This window comes from Dipodomys merriami, unplaced genomic scaffold (assembly GCF_024711535.1).
Source record: "Dipodomys merriami isolate MVZ:Mamm:240054 unplaced genomic scaffold, mDipMer1.0.p SCAF_79, whole genome shotgun sequence".
NCBI classification, from domain to species: Eukaryota; Metazoa; Chordata; class Mammalia; order Rodentia; family Heteromyidae; genus Dipodomys; species Dipodomys merriami.
The window spans coordinates 18,019-27,183 of record NW_027206390.1 but is presented as its reverse complement, the minus strand read 5'-3'; positions in this window follow the sequence as shown (position 1 = coordinate 27,183).

The following is a 9,165-nucleotide window of genomic DNA, read 5'->3' as shown; positions in this document are numbered from 1 at the left end:
CTCTAACCCTAACCCTAACAATAACACTAATCCTAACCCTAAACCTAACCCTAACCCTAACCCTAATGCTAACACTCACCCTCAGCCTAACCGTAATCCTAACCCTAACCCTCACCCTCACAGTAACCCTAACCCTCATACTAACTCTCACCCTAACCTAACCCTAACCTTAAACCTTACCCTAACATTAATCCTAATCCTCACCCTCACCCTATTCCTCAACCTAACCCTAATCGTAACCCTAATCCTCATCCTAACCCTCACCCTAACCCTAATCCTAACCCTCACCATAACCCTAAGCCTAAACCTCAACCTAACCCTAAACTTAACCTGAACCCTAACTCTCAAGCTAACCCTAACCCTAACCGTCAACCTAAAGCTAACCCTCAACCTCTCCCTCATCCTAACCCTAAGCCTAAGCCTAACCCTAACCCTAACCCTCACCCTAACCCTAACTGTACCCCTAAACCTCACCCTCACTCTAACCCTAACTCTAACCCTAACACTAAACCTCACCCTAACCTAACCCTAACCCTTATCCTCAACCAAATGCTCAGCCTAAACCTAAGCCTAAGCCTCACCCTAACCCTAACCCTCACCCTAACACTAAACTTAACCTGAACCCTAAACCTCAACCTAACCCTCACCCTAACATTACCGTAAAATTATTCCTAACCCTACCCCTCGACCTAAGCATCCAACTAACCCTAAACCTAACCCTAAACCTCAACTTCACCCTAATTCTAATCCTAACCCTAAACATAAACCTTACCCTAACCCTAAACCTAACACTCACCCTCACCCTCACCATAACTCTAACCCAAACCCTAACCGTAACACTAATCCTAACCCTAAACCTAACCCTGACCCTAATGCTAAAACTCACCCTCACCCTAACCCTAACCCTAATCCTAACCCTAACCCTCACCCTAACCCTAACCCTCACCCTAACACTAAACTTAACCTGAACCCTAACTCTCAAGCTAACCCTAACTCTAACCATCAACCTAAAGCTAACCCTCACACTTTCCCTCAGCCTAAACCTAAGCCTAAGCCTAAGCCTAACCCTAAACCTCGCACTCACCCTAACCATTACCCTAATCCTAAAACTAAACCTAAGCCTAACCCTCACCCTCACCTTAACCCTCACCCTAATCCTAACTCTAACACTAACCCAAACCCTAACCCTCAACCTCAGCCTCACCCTTACCCTAACTCTAAACCTAAACCTCACCCTCACCCTAAACCTAACCCTAACCCTAATCCTCAACCTCACCCTAATCCTAACACTAAATCTCACACTCAGCCTAGCCCTCACCCTAAGCCTAATTCTAACCCTCATCCTAACCTTCACCCAAACAATAATCCTAACCCTCACCCAACCCCTCACCCTAAACCTAATCCTAAACCTAACCCTCAACCTAACCCTAACCCTCACCCTCACCCTCAGCGTAACCCTTACCTAACTCTCACCCTAAACATAAATTAAACCCGAATCCTATCACCCTAAACCTAACCCTAACCCTAATGCTCACCCTAACCCTAATCCTAAACCTTACCCTCACCCTAGACCTCACCCTAACCCTAATCCTAACCCTAACCCTCATCCTAACCCTCCAGCTAACCCTTACCCTAACCCTCACCCTAACCCTAACCATCACCCTCAACCTCACCCTCACCCTAAACCCAAGCCTAACCCTAAACCTAACACTAACACACACACTCACCCTCAACCTAACCCTAAACCTAACAATTAACCTCACCCTCACACTCACCCTCAGTGTAACCCTAAGCCTAATCCTAACCCTAACCCTAAAACTCACACTCACCCTAACCCTTACCCTAATCCTAATCCTAACCCTAAAAATCACCTTCACCATCAGCCTCACCTTAAGCCTAACTCTTACCCAAAAACTCACCCTCACCATAACCCTAACCCTAAACCTAAACCTCAACCTCAACCTAGCCCTCACCCTAACCCTAATCCTAACCCTAACAATCATCCTAACCCTCCACATAATCCTAAACCTAACCCTCAACCTAACCCTAATCCTCACACTCACCCTCACCCTCAGCCAAACCCTAAGCCTAACACTAATACTCACCCTAACCCTACGCCTTACACTCACTCTAACCCTAACCCTAATCCTAATCCTAACCTTAACCCTAACACTCACCCTCACCCTAACCCTCACCCTAACCCTAACCCTAAATCTAACACTAACCCTAACCCTAATCCTCACCCTCAGCCTCACCCTAACTCTAAACATAAACCTAACCCTCACCATAACCCCAACCTTAACCCTAACTCGAAACCTCACCCTAATCCTAACCCTAACCCTAACTCTAACCCTAAACCTCACCCTCACCCTAACCCTAACCCTAAAACTCACCCTAACCCTAAACTTCACCCTCACCCTCAACCTCACCGTAATTATAGCCCTAACCCTAACAATAATACTAACCCTAACCCTAACCCTAACCCTCACCCACAGCCTCACCCTCACCACAAACTTAACCCTAAACATAACACTAACATTAACCCTAACCCTAAACCTAAACCTAACTCTAACTCTAATCCTCAGCCCCAAAAATCACCCTCAGCCTAACCCTAACCCTAACCTTAACCCTAACACTAAACCTAACCCTAAACCTAACCCTGAATCTAACCCTAAACCTAACCCTAATACTCAACCTCAACTGCACCCTAAACCAAACCCTAACCCTAACCCTCACCCTAACTCTAAGCCTAACCCTAACCCTAAGCCTCACACACACCCTCACCCTAACCCTAATCCTAAACCTAATCCTATCCCTAACCCTAAACCTCACCCTAACCCTCACCATAACCCTAAAACTAACACAAACCCTAACACTAAACCTAACCCTAAATCTAACCCTAAACCTAACCCTAATCCTCAGACTCACCTGCACCCTAACCCAAACTCTAACCCTAACCCTCACCCTAACCCTAGTCTAATCCTAACCCTAACCCTAAGCCTCACACTACCCTCACCCTAAACCTAATCCTAAACCTAACCCTATCTCTAACCCTAACCCTCACCCTAACATCAACCCTAGCCCTCACCCTAACCCTAACCCTAAACCGAAACCTCATCCTAAACCTGACACTAACCATAACCCTAACCCTCACCCTCATGCTCGGCCTAAGCCTAAGCCTAAGCCTAAACCTAACCCTAACCCTCAGCCTAACCCTAACAGTAACCCTAACTCTAACCCTAAATCTTATCCTCACCCTAACCCTAACTCTAAACCTAAGCCTAACCCAAAAAATAACCCTAACCCTCACCCTAACCATAATCCTCACCCTAACCCTAAACCTCACACTAACACTTACCATCACCTACCACTAACCCTAACCCTAACACTAACCCTCACACTAAGCCTAACCCTAAACTCACCCTAACCCTAACCCTAAACATAACCCTCAACCTAACCCTAACCCTCACGATCAATGTAACCCTAACCCTAAACCTGACCCACACCCTGACCATAAACCTCACCCTAAAACTAACCCTCACCTTAACACTTACCCTCGCCCTAACACTAACCCTAAACCTAACACTAACCCTCACACTAACCCTAACCATCACCCTAACCCTAAACCTCACCCTAACACTAACCCTAAACCTAACCCTGACCTTACCCCTCACCCTAACCCTAACCCTCGTCCTCACCTTAAACCTCACACTAACCCTAACACTTATCCTCAATCTAACCCTCACCCTAACTCTAACACTAACCCTAACCCTCACCCAAACCCTAACCCTCGCCCTTACCATAACCCTCACCCTCAGTTTAAACTACACCTTTACCCTTACCGTAATCCCCACCCTAATCCTGACCCTAACCCTAACCCTCACCCTAACCCTAAAACTCACCCTCACTCTAACCCTAACCCTAACACTAAACCTCACCCTAACCCTAACCCTAAACCTTATCCTCAACCAAACTCTCAGCCTAACCCTAAGCCTAAGCCTAACACTTACCCTAACACAGACCCTCAACCTAGCCCTCACCCTAACCCTAATCCTAATCCTAACCCTCACCCTAACCCTAACCCTAACCATCACCCTAAATCTAATCCTCAGCCCCACCCTCACCTTCAGCCTAACCCTAAGCCTAAGCCTAAGCCTAACCCTAACCCTCACACTCACTCTCACCCTAACCCTAATCCTAACACTAATTCTAACACTAACCCTAAACCTCAACCTAACCCTCACCCTAACCTTAACCCTAAAATGAACCCTAAGCCTAACCCTCGACCTAACCCTCCAACTAACCTTAAACCTAACCCTAAACCTCACCCTCACCCTAACCCTAATCCTAACCCTAAACCTAAACCTCACCCTAACCCTAAATCTAACCATCACCCTCACCCTCACCCTCATCCTCACCATAACTCTAACCCTAACCCTAAAAATAACACTAATCCTAACCCTAAACCTAACCCTAACCCAAATGCTAACACTCACCCTCACCCTAACCCTAATCCTAACCCTAAACCTCACCCTAAACCTAACCCTCACCCTCACTGTAACCCTAACCCTCATACTAACCCACACCCTAAACCTAACCCTAACCTTAAACCTTACCCTAACACTAACCCTAATCCTCACCCTCACCCTAGCCCTCAACCTAACCCTAATCGTAACCCTAATCCTCATCGTAACCCTAACCCTAACCCTAACCCTAAACTTAACTTGAACCCTAACTGTCAAGCTAACCCTAACCCTAACCGACAACCTAAAGCTAACCCTCACCCTCTCCCTCAATCCTAACCCTAAGCCTAAGCCTAACCCTAACCCTAACCCTCACCCTAAACCTAACTCTACCCCTAAACCTCACCCTCACTCTAACCCTAACACTAACCCTAACACTAAACCTCAACCTAACCCTAATCCTAACCGTTATCCTCAACCAAATGCTCACCCTAACCCTAAGCCTAAGCCTAACACTTACCCTAAGCCAGACCCTCACCCTAGCCCTCACCCTAACCCTAATCCTAACCCTAACCCTCATCCTAATCCTCATCCTATCCCTAACCCTAACCATCACCCTAACTGTAATCCTCACCCCCACCCTCACCCTCAGCCTAACCCTAAGCATAAGCCTAAGCCTAAGCCTAACCCTCACACTCACCCTCACCCTAACCTTAACCCTAAAACTAACCCTAACCCTACCCCTCGACCTAAGCCTACAACTAACCCTAAACCTAAACCTAAACCTCACCCTCACCCTAATCCTAATCCTAACCCTAAACCTAAACCTCACCCTAACCCTAAACCTAACCCTCACCCTCACCCTCACCCTCAACATAACTCTAACTCTAACCGTAACAATAACACTAATCCTAACCCTAAATCTAACCCTAAGCCTAAACCTAATGCTAAAACTCACCCTCACCCTAAACCTAATCTTAACCCTAACCCTCACCCTAACCCTAACTCTCACCCTAACCCTAAACTTAACCTGAACCCTAACTCTCAAGCTAACCCTAACCCTAACCGTCAACCTAAACTAACCCTCACCCTTAACCTCAGCCTAAACCTAAGCCTAAGCCTAACCCTAACCCTAAACCTCACACTCATCTTAACCATTACCCCAATCCTAAACCTAAACCTAAGACTAACCCTCACCCTCACCTTAACCCTAACCCTAACCCTAACTCTAACACTAACCCTAGCCCTAACCCTCAACCTCAGCCTCACCCTTACCCTAACTCTCAACCTCACCCTCAGCCTAGCCCTCACCCTAAGCCTAAGCCTAAACCTAAACCTAACCCTAACACACACACACACCCTCAACCTAACCCTAAACCTAACCCTTACTCTCACCCTCACCCTCACCCTCAGTGTAACCCTAAGCCTAATCCTAACCCTAACCCTAACACTCAAACTCATCCTAACCCTTACCTTAATCCTAATCCTAACCCTAACCCTCACCATCACCCTCAGCCTCACCTTAAGCCTAACTCTAACCCAAAAACTCACCCTCACCCTAACCCTAACCCTAACCCTAAACCTCACCTTCAACATAGCCCTCACCCTAACCCTAATCCTAAATCTAACAATCATCCTAACCCTCCCCATAATCCTAACCCTAACCCTCACCCTAACCCTAATCCTCACACTCACCCTCACCTTCAGCCAAACCCTAAGCCTAACCCTAATACTCACCCTAACCCTACCCCTAACACTCACCCTAACCTTAACCCTAACCCTAATCCTAAACCTAACACTATCCCTAACCCTAACCCTCACCCTAACCCTCACCTTAATCCAAAACCTAACACTAAACCTAACCCTAAACCTGACCCTAAATCTAACCCTAAACCCAAACCTAATCCTCAGCCTCACCTGCACCCTAACCCAAACTCTAACCCTAACCCTCACCCTAACTCTAATCCTAATCCTAACCCTAACCCTAAGCCTCACACTCACCCTCACCCTAACCCTAAACCTAAACCTAACCCTATCCCTAACCCTAACCCTAACACTAGCCCTCACCCTAACCCTAACCCTAAGCCGAAACCTCATCCTTAAACTGACACTAACCATAACTCTAACCCTCACCCTAACCCGCACCCTAACCCTCACCCACATGCTTGGCCTAAGCCTAAGCCTAAGCCTAACCCTAACACTCACTCTAACCCTAAATCTTATCCTCACCCTAACCCTAATTCTAACCCTAAACCTAACCTTAACAATAACCCTAACCCTCACCCTAACCATAATTCTCACCCTAACCCTAAACCTCACACTAACACTTACCCTCACCTACCACTAACCCTAACCCTAACACTAACCCTCACACTAAGCCTAACCCTAAACTCACCCTAACCCTAAACCTAAACCTAACCCTCAACCTAACCCTAACCCTCAGGCTCAATGTAACCCTAACCCTAACCCTGACCCTCACCCTAACCATAACCTTCAGCCTCACCCTAACCCTTACCCTAACACTTACCCTCACCCTAACACTAACCCTAATAGTAATCCTAACCCTATCGCTAACACTCACCCTCACAGTAACAGTAACCCAAACCATAATCCTAACAAAAACCCTAACCTTAACCCTAACCCTCACCCTAAACATTACCCTCACCCTACACCTAACCCTCACCCTAACAATTACCCTCACCTTAACACTAACCGTAACCCAAACACTAAGCCTCACACTAACCCTAACCTTCACCCTAACCCTAAACCTCACCCTAACACTATCCCTAAACCTCAACCTAACCCTAGCCCTAACCCTAACCCTAACACTCATCCTCAAGGTAAACCTCACACTAACACTAACACTAATCCTCAATCTAACCCACACCCTCACCCTAAAACTAACCCCAACCCTCACTCTAAACCTAAACCTCACCCTTATCGTAACCCTCACCCTCAGCCTAACCCTCACTTTACCCTTACTGAAACCCCCACCCTAACCCTCACCCTAACCCTAACCCTCACCCTAACACTAACTCTACCCCTAAACCTCTCCCTCACCCTAATCCTAACTGTAACCCTAAAACTAACACTAAACCTCACACTAACCCTAACCCTAACTCTCACCCTAACCCTAACATTAAACCTCAACCTAACCCTAGCCATCACCCTAACCCTAATCCTAACCCTAACCCTCATCCTAAACCTCCCCCTAACCCTTAACTTATCCCTTAAACTAACCCTAAACTTCAACCTCAACCTCACCATCAGACTAACCCTGAACCTAACACTAAACCTAACCCTAAAACACACACTCACCCTCACCTGAACCCTAATCCTAACCTTAAACCTCACCCTCACCATCAGTGTAACCCTAAGCCAAACCAGAACCCTAACCCTAAGGCTCACAATCACCCTAAAACTCACATTAATCCTAATCCTAACCCTAACCCTAACCCTCAACCTCAGCCACACATTAACCCTAACTCTAACCCTAACCTCACCCACACCCTAACCCTAAACCTAACCCTAACCCGAAACCTCACCCTAACCCTAACCCTAAACCTGACCCTCACCCTAGCCCTCACCCTAACCCTAATACTAACCCTAACCCTCATCCTAACCCTCCCCATAACCATAAACCTAACCCTCAACCTAACCCTAACCCTCACCCTCAACCTAACCCTCAGCCTAACGCTAAGCCTAACCCTAACCCTAACCCTACCCCTAACCCTCACATTCACCCTAACCCTACCCCTAATCCTAATCCTAATCCTAACCCTAACCCTCACCCTCAGCCTAAACCTCACCCTAAACCTAACCCTAAACCTAACACTAACCCTAACCCTAAACCTCACCCTCAGCCTCACCCTAAACCTAACTCTAACTCTAAACCTCACCCTCACCCTAAATCTAACCCTAACCCTAAACTTCACCCTAACGTTAACCCTAAAGCTCACCCTCACCCTAGCCGTTACCTAACCCTAATCCTAACCCTAACCCTCATCCTAACACTTCCCCTAACACTAACCATCAACCTCAACCTCACCCTCACACACACCGTAATCATAACCGTAACAATAACGCAAACAATAACCCTAAACCCAACCCTAAGCCTCACCCTAACCACAAGCCTCAACCTAAAACTAACCCTCAGCCTAACACTTACCCTCACCCTAACACTAACCCTAACCCTAACACTAACCCTCAAACTAACCCTAACCATCCCCCTAACCCTAAACCTCACGCTAACACTAACCCTAAACCTAACACTCACCTTAGCCCTCACCCTAACCCTAACCCTCATCCTCACCCTAAACCTCACACTAACCCTAACACTTATCCTCAATCTAACCCTCACCCTCACTCTAACCCTAACCCTAACCCTCACCTTTACCATAACCCTCAACCTCAGTCTAACCTTCACCTTTACCATTACCGTAACCCCCACCCTAATACTGACCCTAACCCTAACCCTCACCCTAACCCTAACTCTACCCCTAAACCTCATCCTCACTCTAACCCTAACCCTAACACTAAACCTCACCCTAACCCTAACCCTAAACCTTATCCTCAACCAAACTCTCAGCCCAACCCTAAGCCTAAGCCTAACACTTACCCTAACACAGACCCTCAACCTAGCCCTCACCCTAACCCTAATCATAATCCTAACCCTAACCCTAACCCTAACCCTAACCATCAC